Source organism: Coenobita brevimanus, chromosome 80 (assembly GCF_032717465.1).
Source record: "Coenobita brevimanus isolate Jiangsu-jjx chromosome 80, ASM3271746v2, whole genome shotgun sequence".
In the NCBI taxonomy this organism is placed as follows: Eukaryota; Metazoa; Arthropoda; class Malacostraca; order Decapoda; family Coenobitidae; genus Coenobita; species Coenobita brevimanus.
This window is the reverse complement of record NC_137033.1, coordinates 52,279,721-52,297,853: the sequence shown is the minus strand read 5'-3', so window position 1 is coordinate 52,297,853 and position 18,133 is coordinate 52,279,721. Positions and strand designations below refer to the sequence as shown.

At 39.4% G+C, this 18,133-nt stretch overlaps 1 non-coding gene across 1 annotated transcript; it reads left to right on the top strand.

The window, feature by feature from the left end:
* The first annotated feature begins 355 nt into the window (after positions 1 to 355).
* LOC145409459 (5S ribosomal RNA) lies at positions 356 to 474 on the top strand. The gene has a single exon (XR_013899113.1). It is a non-coding gene; the product is annotated as a 5S ribosomal RNA (ribosomal RNA).
* Positions 475 to 18,133: the final 17,659 nt, after the last annotated feature.

Genomic DNA, 18,133 nt, shown 5'->3' with positions numbered 1-18,133 from the left:
GAAACAACGAATTTCGCCATTAAAATGCTCACTGAGGCTTGGAAATGGGTTATTAAGTCCTGCATACTCGTGTACAGGTATAGCCACTCTCTCACACTCATATATATGTGAGAGAAGGCCATTTTCTATGTAAGGTATACTCAGGTATTTATGCTGGGAAAGTATAGCAATGTTCAGTACACGTTTCTTATTACTTATTACTTCAGCATCTATCACAAATTGCATGTCTTTCTCACTGCGAATGCATTATCTTACACTTACTTGAAGACAGGTACAACCTGTCTTCATTGCATACAGGCCTGGCACTTGCAAGAGGGTATTTACAGCTTGACTTCATTATATATATATATATATATATAACGGCCATGCCACGTTCAGTACACCGCTTCCCGTCCGATCAGCGAAGTTAAGCAACGTTGGGTCTGGTTAGTACTTGGATGGGTGACCGCCTGGGAACACCAGATGCTGTTGGCATAACGTTCTCCCTACGTGTCAAGTGGGGTGGTGGAGGATTAGTGCCCCTCCCTGTAAAACAATTAACTCTAAGCCCTTGGTCACCCCGTTTGGGATACATGGCGTCTGGCAATGAATGAATATATATATATATATATATATATATATATATAAAACTAACTATACTAACTATTGCCAGATGCCATAATCCCATAAAGGGTGGCCATTTGACTTTGAGTTATTTGTTTTACGGGGAGGGGCACTAACCCTCCACCAACCCACTTGTTGACACGTATTTATATTTATATATATTTATATTATTATCTACAGTATATCTATGTGTCTATCTACAGCATGTCTATATATCCATCTATCTATCTATCTACTGTATCTACACACACAGTAGCATTACCTAAATTAGTATCTTTGTATGAGTCAAGCTCTGTACCAGGTTAGACTAAATGATTTTTCATTATTAAAAGGAAAAAATAATAAGTTTAAACAAGACTTGTTCAAACAAAAGAAAGAAGAACCAAGAGTTAAAAATGCGCTGAGTCAGCTGGGTTTGTTTAGACTACAGCAACACGGGGAAAGTGTACATACTCTGTAAGTACATACTCTGTTATTTTAGTATTGCAAAATAGATACATACTTTAGTAAAACAAATTTGGAAAAGAAAAGGGATAAAAGTAAAAAGCAAAATGATGATTTCTACCAAGAACTGGTTGAAGTGGAGACTCAGAATAGACTGGTTGAACGTGTACACAAACTAGAAATGGCTTTCAAAAATGAAATTGATGAAATAAAGAAGCATATGCACTTGCAAAAGGAAGAGATAGAAAAACTAGGAAGGGAGGCCAATAAGAAAGACACAACCATCAGTGAACTAACAGTGGAACTGGGTACGCTTAGGAAGAAAGTGAGCGAAATGGCAAGTACAGTAGTCAATCACGAGAGTGTTATGGAAGAGTTCAAAAATGACACAGAGACAATTAGGCAAGCAAGCAGTCTTATGGACCAGAGCAGTGATATTGAGGAGAAGATAACACAGGTGAATGAAGCTGTGCAAAGCTACAAAAATGATGTAGAAACCACGTATGGTGAAATGGTGAAAGTAAAGAAAGACTTAGAAACAAGGGTGGAGGAAAAAAGCATTAAAAAGGAAGTGAAAAGAATAATCCAAAACAATCCAAAGTTAGTCAGAGATTCAGTAGAGATAAACAAATCTATAGTAATCACTGGTATAGAAGAGGAAGAAATAAAAAACAAGATCACAGGAGACAAAAAGGAGATGGCAAATGTAATGAGCTTACTGAAAGAAGTATCAGAGGAAATCTGTAGTAAAGACATAAAGGAACACAAAAGGTTAGGGAAATATGAGAAAAGCAAGACAAGACCTCATAAGGTGACTTTCCAGAGTGTAAACACTTTGGAAGAGATACTAAAAAATGCAAAGAATCTTATGGAAAAAGAGTTAAAAAATGTATGGATAAAAAGATGCCTAACACAAGAGGAACTGGAATTACTGAAAGAGAAAAGGGAGAAAGCAAAAACAAAAAATGAGGGAAGATCAGAAGAGGAGAAGAATAATTTTTTTTACAAAGTAATAGGATTGCAGGTACGAAAGTGGTACACAAACAGGATGGAAGAAGGAGGAAGGTAGTAGAACCATGTCATGACAAGTATATAAACAAGATGATAAAGTTGATGTACTCAAATGTGGATGGAATGGTATCTAAATTACTAGAGATGAATGATTATGTCAGAGAAAATGAACCACAAATAATATGCCTAACTGAAACAAAATTAACACCAAGGATATCCAATGACATACTAAACTTAAGAGGAATACAATATATGGAGAAGAGACAGAAATTTAAAAAAAGGAGGAGGAATTATAATATTAACTAAGAAAAATCTAAAAGTCAAGGAAATAAAACTAGATATACCATCACAAGTAGAACTGATTGCAGTAGAGATCGACACATCTGAAGGTAAAGTAATTGTAGCCAATTTGTACATGCCACCCAGATCAAACACATGGGAAAGAGATGAATATGAGGACCTGGCAGAGAGTACAATTCAGAGTATAAGATCATTACTACATAAAATGGAAGAGAAATCGGAAAGAATTATACTAACTGGGGACTTCAATACAAATATAAATTGGAATACTCTAGATATAAATAGCCAAGAAAGCTGTTGGGACCAAAAGCTCCTGGATCTCGTACAAGAGTTTTTCTTAACGCAACATGTGAGGGAAACCACCAGAAAAAGAGGACTTGATGTACCTTCAGTGCTAGATCTAATACTTATTAGGCAAGAAAATGATATTGACAGTTTAATATATCACCCTCCACTTGGCAAAAGCGATCATGCAGTACTAAATTATAACTTCAGGATAGCATATGACATAGTAAACAGCAATGACAGTTACAAAAAGAGCCTAAACTATAAAAAGGAAAATTATCAAGACCTAAAGAAGTGTTTCTTAGAAGTTGATTGGGAAAATGAGCTTAGAGGACAAGATTTAAATGCTGTATATAAAAAATTTTGTGAATTTTATGAAATAGGAGTCCAGAAGTACATCCCACAGCACAAAGAAGCAGATAAGAAAATACAGAAATGGTTCAATACTGAATGTAAAAAATCAAAAGAAAGAAGAGATTTGCTGTGGAATAGATACAGAAGACACAACAGTGAACGGGCGTATAATAATTACAAACAGGCAAGAAACGACTATACAAGAATAAGGAGGGAAGCCCAAAAACAGTTTGAGGAGGATATAATAAATAAAAGTAGTGATCAACCAAAGCTGTTTTACAGCTATATCAGAAGCAAAACCAAAGTAAAAGATATAATACAATCCATTACGGACGAGGGAATCACTTATACACAAGAGAAAGATATTTGTGAAGCACTAAATAAGAATTTCCAATTAGTTTTTACAGGAGAAAAAAATTTTGAGAGGGACTATGTGGAACACGCATGTCCACACATACTACCAGATATACAAATAGCAGAAAAAGTAATACAGGAGGAGTTAAGTAGATTAGACAAAGGAAAAGCAAGTGGTCCTGATGAAATTTCATGTTGGGTATTACGAGAATGTGCAAAGGAGTTAAGTAAACCATTATTTTTAGTTTTCAAGAAATCCTTGAGTCAAGGTAAACTACCTGATATTTGGAAAAAAAGCAAATATTGTCCCCTTATTCAAGAAAGGAAATAGACAAAATCCACTCAACTACCGACCAGTATCACTAACCAGTGTTGTAAGCAAGGTATTAGAAAAACTTATAAGAAAAGGTTGGGTAAATCATCTAGAAGAACACAGTATGATAACAGAAAGACAGTTTGGTTTCAGAAAAGGAAAATCATGTGTTACTAATCTGTTGAGTTACTATGACAGAGTAACAAACACAATACAGGAAAGGGAAGGATGAGTGGACAGTATCTATTTAGATTTCAAGAAAGCTTTTGACACAGTACCACACCAAAGACTTTTATGGAAACTGTACCATCAAGGAGGAATTCGAGGCAAACTGTTTTGTTGGATGCAAGACTTTCTCATAAAAAGAGAAATGAGGACAGTACCAAGAGGAAACTACTCATCATGGAAAGAAGTGACTAGTGGAGTACCACAGGGTTCAGTGCTGGCACCAATCATGTTTTTAGTGTATATAAATGATATAAACAGTAACACTGGAAATGAGAGCTATCTGAATATGTTTGCAGATGATGCAAAAATACAAAGGAGAATTACTAACACAGACTCTTGTAAAGAGCTACAAGAAGAATTAAATAAACTTCATGAATGGAGTAGTACATGGCAAATGGAATTCAATGTGGACAAGTATCATGTAATCAAGTTTGGTAAAAGTGGAAAAAGACCTGATTGGGATTATAAGTTAGGAAATAAAACCCTATACACATCAGAAAGAGAGAAAGACCTAGGTGTGATTATCAATAACAGACTATCTCCGGCTGACCACATCAGCAAGAAGGTACGGAACATGTATACACTGCTTGCAAATATGAGAATAGCATTCACATACATAAATGAAGACATGCTAAGAAGGATAATAACATCATTCATTTGACCAACCCTGGAATATGCATCAGTAGTCTGGAGTCCTCATCTCAAAAAGCATATAGACAAGATTGAAAAAGTTCAAAGGGCCGCTACAAGATGGATACCAAGCTTAAGGGACCTAAGCTACGAAGAAAGACTAAATAAACTGAATCTACCAACACTACAGGAGAGAAGGAAAAGAGGTGACATGATAATGCTATATAAGTGCATATCAGGAAAGGAGAAAATAGACATAAATGATTACTTAACATATGGAGAAGCATCAGCAAGAGGACACTGCAAAAAACTGCATAAGAAGAGAAGTGATAAAGATGTAAGGAAATTCAGTTTCCCAAACAGAGCAATTGATCAATGGAATGCACTATCAAATGAAATAGTGTGTGCCAAAACAATTCACAAATTTAAGGATATGTACGATAAATATGGTTTAAGACATGGGACAGTACGAGCTTGACTCATTCCTGTAAAGATACAATTAGGTAAGAACAATTAGGTAAGAACACACGAGTACACAGCACACTCACTCACAGATTATCTATACGATGATGATGGTACTTACGCCATTATTAATGGTTCCGTAATCTCTGTTAGAATTACCATTACCACAGTTACCACCACCAAACTACAATTATCACCCACTTCAGTTACCACTATCAACTACCAGCATTACCACCAACTATCACCATTACAATCACCACCAGCATCTACTATTATTGCCACCAACAGCAGCTACCACCAGTACCACCACCACAATCATCTACCACAGTTACTACCACTATCATCAACAACTACCACCATTACCACCACTAACAACACCTACAGTAGCTACCATCATTACCACCAGCAACAGCTACCAATATCACCACCTTCCGCCATTACCACCAACAACTACGACAATCGACTACCATTACAACCACTAACAACACCAACAGTAGCCACCATTATTGCCACCACCAACAACAACCACTACCATAAACTACCGCCATAACCATCACTCTCACCACTAACTACCGCCACTTCCACTACCACCACCACCAGCAACAACACCTACTGCCACTACCACCACCACCAGTAATAACTACCACCATTACCACCACCACCACCACCACCAACTACCACCATTACCACCACCAACAACTGCCATTACCACCAGCAACAACAGCTGCAACCATTACCATCATCACCACCACCACCACCATCAACTACCACGATTACCATCATCAACAAAAATTACCACCATAATCCCCACCACCACCATCTACCACCAATACAACCACCACCACCACCAACTACCGTTATTACTACCAACTACCACCATTACCACTACCACCATCACAAATTACCATTACCATCAACACAAACTACCACCATTACCACCACCACCACCACAATAATCATCAACTACCATCATTACTTTTGCCACCTACCAGCATTACAGTTGCTGTCGACCACCATGACATCTACCATCTACGAACATTATATTTACCATCTACCATCATTATTTCTACCAGCTACCATCATTATCAGTACCAGTCACCAAAATATTGCGAGTAAGGTAGCTTTTCTTGTCAAACACTTTACCACATTTATCTCAACCCCCTTACGCGGGGGTGTATTTTGACGCGCTCCCTCTCCTCTTCCGGCGGTCCCGGGAAAAAATGCGCCTGTTTTCAGACCAGTGTATCTCAGCATGTACAACACCAAGAACATTCAATAAACAACCATAGATCTCACCAAGTACTCACCAAGCCTTCGCCCGGTGTCTCTAGGTGCTTCCTTTACAAAACAGTGGTGTTGTGAAGGTACTTTTTTGTTTTTGTGGCAGGCACATCATCCGAAAGCGTGCATCTAATATGGGTTAAGGCAAGTGAGTTGTTGCAAAGAGCGGAGCCGCCATCCTGCCTCACGGAGAGCGGATCTGCCACCCCACCATCTCTCAACACCCTTATCTCTTCCTCACTATCCTGTAACTCCAGCCAACATTCATGAGTGACTGTGTGGCTTGCCTCAATGCCCTAAAGTTTTTCAGATCTTTTGGTGACACTGCCCGCTGGTGTGTGTGTGTGTGTGTGTGCGCGCGCGCGGGAATAATGGCAAATATTTATTATGTGAGAATAACACACACTACTATTATCATATTTTTCTAGACCATATTACTGTACATGTCAATTTACTTATATTTACGTTTGAATATGCAATCAGATATTGCACTACGAATAAAGCACGATATTAGTAGTCATTAATAAACCCTAGTATACAACATTTGACACATATATTTTCTATGTAATTTCCAGTCTGTCGACACTGCAGTGTGAATTGCACAAAACACTTTTAGCATAATTTGCAAGCCCTACTAAACAACATTTGACACATAGTTACTTCTCAAATTTCCATCAGATATGGCACTGTGAACTACACAAAATGATATTACCATAAATTTCTGTTGCCTACAGCATAAAATTTTACACATATTTTCTTTAAATTTTTCCCTCAGTTACTGCACTGTGAATTACGCAAAACGCTACTATTATAATTATCCCTACCATACTTCACTGTATCTTACTCATATAATTACATCCTCCTTTTCTGTAATTCAAGACCACTATCCAAATTTTCTTATATCTAAATTATGTACACCTTTCACTACACACCACACCACAACACACCACTATTCAGAAATCAGTGAACTGGTGGTACATCCTCCCAGTGCAGTTATACTTACAGGATGCTCCATATATCACAATGTTTTATCCAAGTTTGGGAATGATACGTACTGTAGAGTGCCGAGTAATTTTTGTGCTGGTGTACATCCAAGAAGTACTCAGTGCACAGTGCCACCTTATACTCGATAAGCATGTAATGTGTCTCCCTACGAGAAATCGCCCGCATGGTAGAGTGACTGCAAATGTACCACCGCCTGTATGACCTGCTTCCCGCAAGAATTGTGCCTAAGTTGACATGACTGTCGGGAGAAGTAGTCTGACTGCGCCACTCTGTCTGGCACTACGGCACCACTATGTCTACTGGGTTCTGCTGGCTGAACTGAACATGTCCATACTCAAGCAGCAGTTCATGGATCAGTTCCTTCATAATTATACACGAAGGGAAATACCTTTACCCCGCACCTGCTAGAACAGTATGAACGAGTTCAACACAGAAATATCAAGAGGGTGTAAAAAGGCCTACTTGTACCATCTCCAGGACTTCCCCAGACAATCGGCTGCATCAATATGCATTATCACTCGTGTCAACGAGTCACATGTCGATCTTATAATAATTGACCGCGTCTGGCTTGTGCACTGGCCCATTGGTCCTGCGGTCCTGTTTTCTCATATCCTCCATCACACCCTAGTGAATTCTGGTAAGCACATTTACCCTGTGATTGTCTTGCCACTGGATGGCTAACATGTTACCACACTTTCGGGTGAGGAGCGACCCCTTTTTGGTGTTGGGATGGGGGGAGGTATGAAAGTTCTTTCCATTTGCCCAGACAGTGCCACAGCTGCCAACACTATGCTCAAGCAGATACTTTGTCAATGTCAGGTATGTGTAATAATTGTCAGTATACAGGATATGGTTTTACCAAAAGTATTTGTGCATTAGCATCTTCACTAGTGCCAGAGAACCCTTGTGGGTTATCACTTCACATCCGCGGCCGAGTATTTCACAAAGTCTAGCACATATCCAGTCTTGCAGTTGCACACCATAAAGAACTCGATACCAAAGTGGTGATGCTTTGATGGGACATACAGGATAAAGGTAAATGACTCCAGAAGAAAAATGACTTGTTGATGACCTGAAAAGGCCTGAAAAACTTCTTGAATGCATCCTTGATAACTGTCATTATAATAAGAACTTTCCACAGCCTATCATAAGTCCCGTGTTGGGGGAAAGTAGAATAATCGTACTACGTCGAGGCATCTATCCCTTGGCATGTATTTCGTAAGGATATTAGTGTAGATCAAGTCGTCCATAGCTCAATAATCATATTGACAACATTTTTCCTTACATTGGCAATGAGCATGATCAAGGCAAGCTACACATACCACTCGCTCACCTCCATGGGTCGCCACTCTTTCATTTTGCACATCATATCAGCATTGGTAGATTTGCTGGTAGAGGTTTATTTCTCTGACTATGTGCTCCATTACTGCCCAGAAGAAAAAAAAAGCTGTGAAGAATTCCAGGATGGAGAGTTAGTTACCTGGGAAATCTTCCTGCACACCTGTTTCTGTGTTGTCAAAGGGGTGAGCCACAGGCTGGAATCCTTCCCCTTCCTCCAAAGGCCTCGAAATTCCCCATGCGTTGCCTTTCCTGGGCAGGACCCACTGCCAGACTGTGCATGTTGTCGCCACATAGCTTTCAGCCTCCTTGTGGCCGAAGATGATTCTTGGGGTGAGGTATGCATGGGTGACATACCTGGCACGCCTGCCTGGCTTGGCCATCCACATGTGGACAATGTAGTGGAATCACTGCATGAGACAAGCCACGCTGGGGCAAAATATATCTATAAGAACCTCGTTGGGGTGATCCGGTGATGCAGGGGGGGGGGATGAGTAGTTGTGTGTCACTTGCAGTTTAAGTGACGGGGTGCAGAGGCCCACCCTGCGCCACTTCATGACGCACTAAGCTCTCCTCACTCTTGGACTCCCCTGATGGCTCCCCGGTTCCACTGGATGAAATGGAAAATCCTGTACGCTCGTCAGGGTTGCTCTCCAAGGGTGCCATTGAGGAGATGGAGGGAGCAGGTGAGGGCGGCCTAGAGAAATCACTGTCCACGTGATAACTTCCATCATCACTAGGTAATGTTTCCAGACACTCTAACAATGATACTCTTATATCTAACTCACACTCTATAGCATTTTCACTCATGCCCTTGTTTTTTTTTTTTTTTTTTTTTATTATAGCTTAGCTGGAGTAGAGGCAACTGGGCCCTTGCAAGCAGCAATGGCGGGCATGCACTAATTCGCGGACGAGTTGATAACATTGTACCTAACTAACCTAGAAACTTCGGGAGATTGACTGAACAGTCGAGTGGGAGGCAAGGGATGCGAAAAGGATTTTGGGTGCGAGATAAAGTGGCGCCTGAATCAAAGGGAGGTGAGAACAGCAAAATGGTTTCATCTGTCACCTGGACGACCCTTGAGAGCTGATTTGTGATAGTCCAGTCCATCACCCGAAGGCAAGAGGTTAAACTCCTTCACTCGTGAATCGATCAAAAAGTGTTTGGAAAGGTTCTCTATTATATTAAAACATACACCTCACCAAGTTTCTGTCCAATTCTCCTGTGCAAAAGTAAATCGATAATACAAGTCCTTCATGTATGCAACAGGGTAACTGTTCAACTGTCTTTCACTGGACGTATTTCCTTCTCCTATGACTCCAGTCTTCTAAACACAATGTGTCCAGGCACCTCAAAATGAACGGACCTTGAACCTGGCTATATTATTTATTTTTCTTTCTTGCAGAGAATGATTTCTGGGCATCTAACCTTTGGTTATTTCATTCTTACATTAACCCGCCCCATCCCGACGTTTTCTGGGCAGTGGTTCGCCCCAGTCCCGACATTTTTGGACCTTTTTATTTTTTGGCTCAAACATCCGCTTTTGGTGAGAAACATCGAAAGTTCATAGAGAAATCGCTCACCTGAGGTTTAAAATACTCGATCCAGGTAGGAGTACCTCCTTACCTTACAGGGTTTTCTATCAGGCTGGCTACAAAGAAAATGAGTTCTATGGGAGGATAACTATTCTACACCACTCATAAACGGTATTTACTTATTTATTTGGTACGAATTTATATGTAGTACGAAAGTATATTGGTTTTCAAACGGTAATATAGGCATTATAAGCATTGTTTCACTCACTAACTCATCACCATTCCTGACCTTTTTTTGCCACATTACCTGATCATCATTTTTGACTGTTTCTTCCTCTAATGTTTGTCCTCCACATTGTCATCGATTGGGGAATCACTCTGGCCCTGAATTTCGTACCGTGGCATGACATGGCTTTACTGGCCAGGTCACTGATAACAGGTGAATTGCTGAGAAAAGGTCATGCAGGGAGGGGGAGGAGGTCATGCTGGGTAAGACATTGTCCCTGCCTGGCATCTTGTAGAGGGTGTCCCATGTATATGTGCCAAAAATCACTCGCGAAAATTGAAAATTGTGCAAATTAGGGACCTTGCAATGTCCTTGCAATGTTGCCGCATTAATTTACGTCTCCGGGTTATGAGTGCACATCATGTGAGGACGTGAATTCAAGTCTCCGGGACGGGGCGGGTAAAAAAAAACAAAATCGCCTCTCAGAATAATCAGTTACAAAGTAGATTATAATCACCAGACCGAAGTGATCAGATGGCCTAACCAACTACGAGCAATTATTATCTTATCCCTTTCATCTCCAGACCATTTTATTCAACTTATGGGAGACTTTTTGAACTGGGTAGGCTAGACTTAGATATAAATATAGATCATCATCAGCCGTTAGAGTATCCACTGCAGGACCGGCCTATCCCGACCGAAGTCGGGACGATACAGCCGATGTATCTCTACCAAGTGGCTTAGGCTGTCTAGTAGAGATTGTATGTAGGGTGAGAAGTGCTTGTAAGTGTAATTGTAGTGTTGGAGTGGCATTGGATGTGTGTGTAGTCTGTGAACCAAGTGTAATCGGCTCGTGCAAGCCGACTCGGTGCAAGCATATTTTTAGTAAGCGACACTGGTTCAACCCAGCACCCCTTGTGTCCGCCAATGCTGTATGTGGCCGGGTGAACACTCCCAAAGTTTATTACTGTGGCGGGGCGCGAACCCTGGTTCACCCGTGTATGAAACGCACACTCTACCACTGTACCACAGAGGCTTCATAAATACAGATACGGAGATATAAATGAGTAAATTCGCTTGCAGACAAAGAAAAACATAAATCATGATTTCCCAGTGAAAGCGCACACACACACACACACACACACACACACACACACACACACACACACACACATCTTTCTAGACCTCTATAATTTGGGAGTGGAAAAATTTGTACCAAGAGTAAGAGGGAAAGAAAACAGGAAAAAGGAGTGGTTTAATAGAAGGTGTATGACAGCAAAAAAAGAGAGAGATAAGGCGTGGAACAATTGGAGAAAGAGAGGTAACGATAGAACAAAGGAAGAATATAAAAGAACAAGAAATGAATACACAAGAATACGTAGAGAAGAAGAAAGGAATTTTGAAAAAGGTATAATTGACAAATGCAAGGATGAACCCAAACTGTTTTACAGATTTGTTAATGGCAAACTGAAACAAAAGGAAGGAATCACCAAGCTGAAAGTAGGAGGAGAGGTCTTTAAGGATGCGGCAATGCAAGCAGAAATAATGAACAAACGTTTCCAGTCAGTTTTCACTAAAGAAAAGGAGCTTGTGGAAGGGGAGGGAGTGATTAGAAATGTTCCGGTGATGAAAGATATAAAAGTGGAGGTACAGGAAGTGTATAAATTACTGGAAACTCAAGATGTAAGGAAAGCCCCAGGACCTGATGGAATTTCTAATTGGGTACTGAAGGAATGCAGAGAACAACTGGCGGATAAAATTCACAGCTTAATTGTATGCTCACTGGAAGAGGGGAAAGTGCCAAAAGAATGGAAAAGGGCAAATGTGGTACCAATTTACAAGGGAGGAAACAGGGAAGAACCCCTGAATTATAGACCAGTGTCTCTAACCAGCATGGTCGCAAAATTGTGTGAGAGAATCCTGAAAGACAGATGGATAAAATATCTGGAAGAGATGAATATTTTGGCTGAATGTCAGTTTGGATTCAGAAGTGGAAGGTCATGTGTTTCTAACTTGTTGAGCTTTTACTCAAGAGCAATTGATGTGGTACAGGAGAGAGATGGTTGGGTGGATTGTGTGTACTTAGACTTAGAGAAGGCCTTTGACAAGGTACCTCATAAGAGACTAATGTGGAAACTAGAATATATAGGAGGACTAAAGGGGAAACTTCTGGAATGGATGAGAGACTTTTTGAGAGACAGACAAATGAGGACAGTAATAAAGGAAAAGATGTCTGGATGGAGGGAAGTAACAAGTGGAGTCCCTCAAGGCTCAGTGTTGGCGCCAGTAATGTTCCTGATTTACATAAATGATATGGTAGATGGAGTGAACAGTTATGCAAGTCTGTTTGCTGATGATGTAAAGATCTTGAGGAAGATAGAGGTTGAGGAGGATTGTAAAATACTGCAGGAGGATTTGGATAGGATACACAATTGGAGCCGGACGTGGGAAATGAAATTTAATGTAAAGAAATGTAAAATATTGGAAATGGGTAAAAGTACCAGGAGACCATCACTGAATTATTTTTTGGGTAATGAATTAATCACAAAAAGGAGAGAAGAGAAAGATTTGGGAGTGCTGGTCCAAGATAGTTTGTCACCAGAAAAGCACATTAACAAGATAGTTGGAGAGACTTATAAACTCTTGACTAACATAAGAGTAGCATTTCATTATATGGATGAGGAAATGATGAAAAAATTGATAGTGGCCATGATCCGCCCCAGGTTAGAATATGCAGCGGTAGTGTGGTCCCCTCACAAAAAGAAAGATATAAACAAGATTGAGAGAATACAAAGAACAGCAACCAAGATGGTCCCCAGTCTGACAGACCTGTCATACGGAGAGAGGCTGGAAAAATTGGATTTGCCTTCGTTAGAGGAAAGGAGAAAGAGGGGAGACATGATTGCGGTGTTCAGGACCATGGTGGGAGCAGATAAAATTGACAAAGAAGATCTGTTTGTATGGGATAAGAGAGCAACAAGAGGACATGGAATGAAATTGAAAAGTCAAGCTGCTTGAAGGATATCAAGAAATATAGCTTTCCTTACAGAAGTATAGACTTATGGAATAGCCTGGACAAAGAGATCGTCCAGTCTAAAAACTTAAACGAGTTTAAAGTTAAATTCGACTTATTGAGAAACAGCGACGGAAACCCACGAGCATAGTACATTCCGTGTATATCACAATTAGGTATATTAGGTAAATACTTAAATATTTGGAACGACTTAGACAAAGAGGTGGTGCATGAGAAAAACATTCATGTGTGTAAAGGTAGACTTGATAAATGTGGATATGGAGACAGGACAACACGAGCATTGCTCAATTCCTGTATACTACAAATAGGTAAATAGGTAAATACACACAGACAACAAAATATGTACAGACTCAAATTTAAACAAACTATTATCTGAGAGAGAGAGAGAGATAGTCTGTCTGTCCATTTTATTTTCTCTAGCTATCTATCCATCTGTGTGTCAAAGTAGATAGGTGTTTGTAATTTTTGTAAAGCAAAGTAATTGAAGTTCCATTCCAAGGGTAGTCTTTGATGGTAGGGTAATAAATAATGTTTAGAAAAATAAGTATCTGGGATTTATATTAGAGAGTAATTTTAGTAATGACAAAGATATTGTACAATGCAGAATCTAATTTTATAATGAATTTAACTGTATTCTATGAACGTTTACTTACCAGTTTTAGTGTTTTTATTAACCTTTTTACAAGTTCTTGTATGAACTTCTACTGCACTGAACGGTTGATGTTAAATATGAAATGTGATTTAAAGCAAATTTCCATAGGCTACCATAAAGCAGTTAAGAAAATGGCGATATTGAAGTACTGGTAGTTAAAACACATTTTCAAAAAGCTGGAATAGTGACTTTAAACCACCTTTTAAAAGATTGGCATACAGGATGTTGTCTAGGCCCTGCACCATTATAGATATATGTCTGTCTTATTATTATTAAAATCTATTTTCAATTAAGGAAGTCAGAACGATCATTCATAATGTGTACACTGTAGTATAAGCTATATCTTGGATAATGATACAGACGCCACAGAATCATGGATTCTTTTTATTCAAAATGATGATATAACCAAGCACTAATATCATACTTGTTGGATTTAAAATCTGTTAAACTTATTCATGAATATGTACACAGGTAAAAAGCTACCTGTACAGCATTTTATGATATATATTGTCTGTGTCTATCAATCTATCTTCTTTTCTATGTCTGTCTAAGAATACCTGTCATTATTGTCTGTCTTTTCATACCTATATCTATCTACATGTCTATCTTATATATATATATATATATATATATATATATATATATATATACACACACAGTGGTAGAGCGTGCGTTTCATACGCGGGTGAACCAGGGTTCGCGCCCCACCAGGGTAATAAACTTTGGGAGTGTTCACCCGGCCACGTACTGAATTGGCGTACACAAGGGGTGCTGTGGCTGAACCAGTGTCGCTTACTATAAAGTATGCTTGCACCCAATCGGCTTGCGCGGGCCGATTACACTTGGTTCATAGAACACACACACATCCAAAACCACTCCAACACTACAATTACACTTACAAGCACTTCTCACCCTAGATACAATCTCTACTAGAGAGCCAAAGCCACTTAGTAGAGATAAATTGGCTGTATCGTCCCGACTTCGGTCGGGATAGGCCGGTCCTGCAGTGGATACTCAAACGGCTGATGATGATGATATATATATATATATATATATATATATATATATATATATATATATATATAATCCTTCTATTTGCCTATCTACTCGCATGTCTGTCTGTATCTGACTCGCTGAGAAGTTAGGTAAGTCGATAAGTATATGAGTCGCTATGTAGACAGGTGAACTGCTAAGTACGTACCGGAAGATAATTCGGTAAGTAGATCACTAAGTACGTAGGTAAGTCGGTAAGTAGGTCACAAGGTTGGTCGATAAGAAGGTCGGTAGGTGGGTAGGTGAAATTTAACAGCAGTTTATATAATTAATAATATCTGAAAGCAATGTAAATAATGAATGAGCTGGCTTGCTATGACACAATGCTATTTCACACACACACACACACACACACACACACACACACACACACTCACACACACCAAAAATGGATGAATTAAATATAAAATAAATAAATATATGATTAAGTAAATAACTAAAACTAGAGTATGGTCTAGCTTTCTACAAACAATGCTAAATGGAAATAAAATTATCACATATAGCTATAAAAAAAAAAAAAAAAAGGCAATTCAATTTATCATTGTGGTCCTCTTCACTACAGGATGCCCACTTGTGCCCTGAAGGCTGTAGACATATAGCGATCTGAGGAATGTGGAAGAGTTGAGAGGTAGGATGGGACTAGAGTGTATGGGTGTTATGATGAGGAGAGGTAAAGATTGAGATGGTTTGGGTATGTGGAAAGGATGAGGGATGAGAAATGGTTGCAGGATGTGTGAAATGTAAACGTTTGGGGTAGGCTTGCGAGAGGTAAACCGAAAAAGACCTGGAACGAAGTCATTGAGCGTGACCTCAGGGATAAGGGACTGAATAGGGAAGCTGCCAGAGATCGAGCAGCATGGAAAGTCGCCATTAGGTGACCAAGGCCGACACAAGCATGCATGTTGGAGCCTTTAAAAAAGAAACGAAACGATGGATACACTAGTCACATGACTCAAAGAACAAGGGTAAAAAAAAAAAAAGGTATTGGAGCCAAGAGAACAATGAATTTTGTATCTTTGTTTCTATTTTTTGTGGGTTGGGTTGGGTTAGTCTAGGTCTCGTGGTGGTGGTGGTCCTCGTGATGATGATGATGATGATGATCAATGTGTGTGTGTGGTGTGTGTGTGTGTGTGTGTGTGTGTGTGTGTGTGTGTGTGTGTGTGTGTGTGTGTGTGTGTGTGTGTGTGTGTGTGTGTGTGTGTGTGTGTGAACTAGTGAACTGTACTGGATTTGGGCAAAGGGTATCATATTCAGACTAGACTCGTGGGTCTGATGGTGACCATGGGTTCTGTTAAGTCAAAGTTCTAGCAAATGAATGTATTGTTGAAGTATATTTCCCACTGAGACCCCAGTTCAATAATACTGTCATCTTTGCTACCTCGATTCGATTTTTATCACCTACAGGAGCAACTTGTGGGCCTAATAGACTCAACTTTCAACCTAAGTATATTGCTGAGTCAATAAAGGAAAGTGTCTGAGTAAACTCGGGGCAAAATATGCGGCCGGAGCATCTATATAACATCCCTTTGCATGAAACTTAAATGAACCAATTCACCGTCAAATTCATTGGCTTTTGATCAATTGTTGCATGCAGAGGGAGATGTGTGGCCTGGTTATCTACATGGTAGTGATAATAGAGTGGCAAAAATTCATTCATTCTCATTCATTGCCAGACGCCATGTATCCCAGGCGGGGTGGCCAAGGGCTTAGAGTTAATTGTTTTACAGGGAGGGACACTAATCCTCCACCAACCCCACTTGACAGGTAGGGATGCCAACAGCGTTCCCAGGCGGTCACCCATCCAAGTACTAACCAGACCCAACGTTGGCAAAAATATGCTGGTCAAATGTATAAATGGATATGTTAAGATCATTTGCTCTATGCACTGGCAAATATAGAATACAACACCCATGTGTAATAATAATAATAATAATAATAATAATAATAGTAGTAGTAGTAGTAGTATAGTAGTAGTAGTATAGTAGTAGTAGTATAGTTGTAGTAGTAGTAGTAGTAGTAGTAGCTGCAGTAGTAGTAGGCCTAGTAGTAGTAGTAGTAGTAAATGATGGATTCTTTTTCCAGGTACGGTTTTGTAGAGAATAATTTTGCATCAAGGTTTGTTAATATCCTGGACATTTTTTGAGCACATATTTTTAATGAACACGTGTATATTACCCTCCAACCTTGTTATGATGCAAACTTTACAAAGAGTGTGGAAAATGTTGGCTTGTTTATTTTCCGCACGGCCTGGGAATTACTGTCTGACACTCGGTTTACATGGGGTGGGGGTAGGTTCATTTAGTGTGCTTTTTAACCCTTTGACTGCGAACTGTATACTTTGCATTTTATTTACATTATCATCAGATATTTAATTTGCCGTCTCCCTGAAAGTGAAGGGTAACTACACTATGACAAACGCACAAGAACCTAATTTGCTAATGCTCATCTTTTTTTAAATTAAATTATTCAATGCATCTACCAACTTGCTACCTGTGTGTGTGTGTGTGTGTGTGTGTGTGAGAGAGAGAGAGAGAGAGAGAGAGAGAGAGAGAGAGAGAGAGAGAGAGAGAGATCCCACTCTCTCCTAAAGAGAATAAATCATGCAGTAATATCAAGATTTGAATGACAAGTAATTATACTGACATGTTAATCTAATGGGAAAACAGAAATATAAGCTGCTTATATCTGGGTACAATAAGGAAAAAAGCCAGCCTACTGTGTACTGTGCTTTCCAACCTGACGAATCATTTCTAGGTGAATCATCTATGAACAAAGGAACATAATGGTGTACCAAGTATTTCTCAGCTTAAGAATAATGGTCAGTACAGGAAAGTGAAAAGTAAACGACTTGAAATATATGATGACTTTGTGTCTGATAGATAGACATATAGATAGTGTCTCTGATTTTACCGACCAGTTTTAGCTTATAAGTGTCCTGGTGTGTATGGGACAAACAACAGACTCCACTTACTATATTATTAAACTTAGGTATTCTTTTCTTGCTGATGCCAGGTCATTATACCC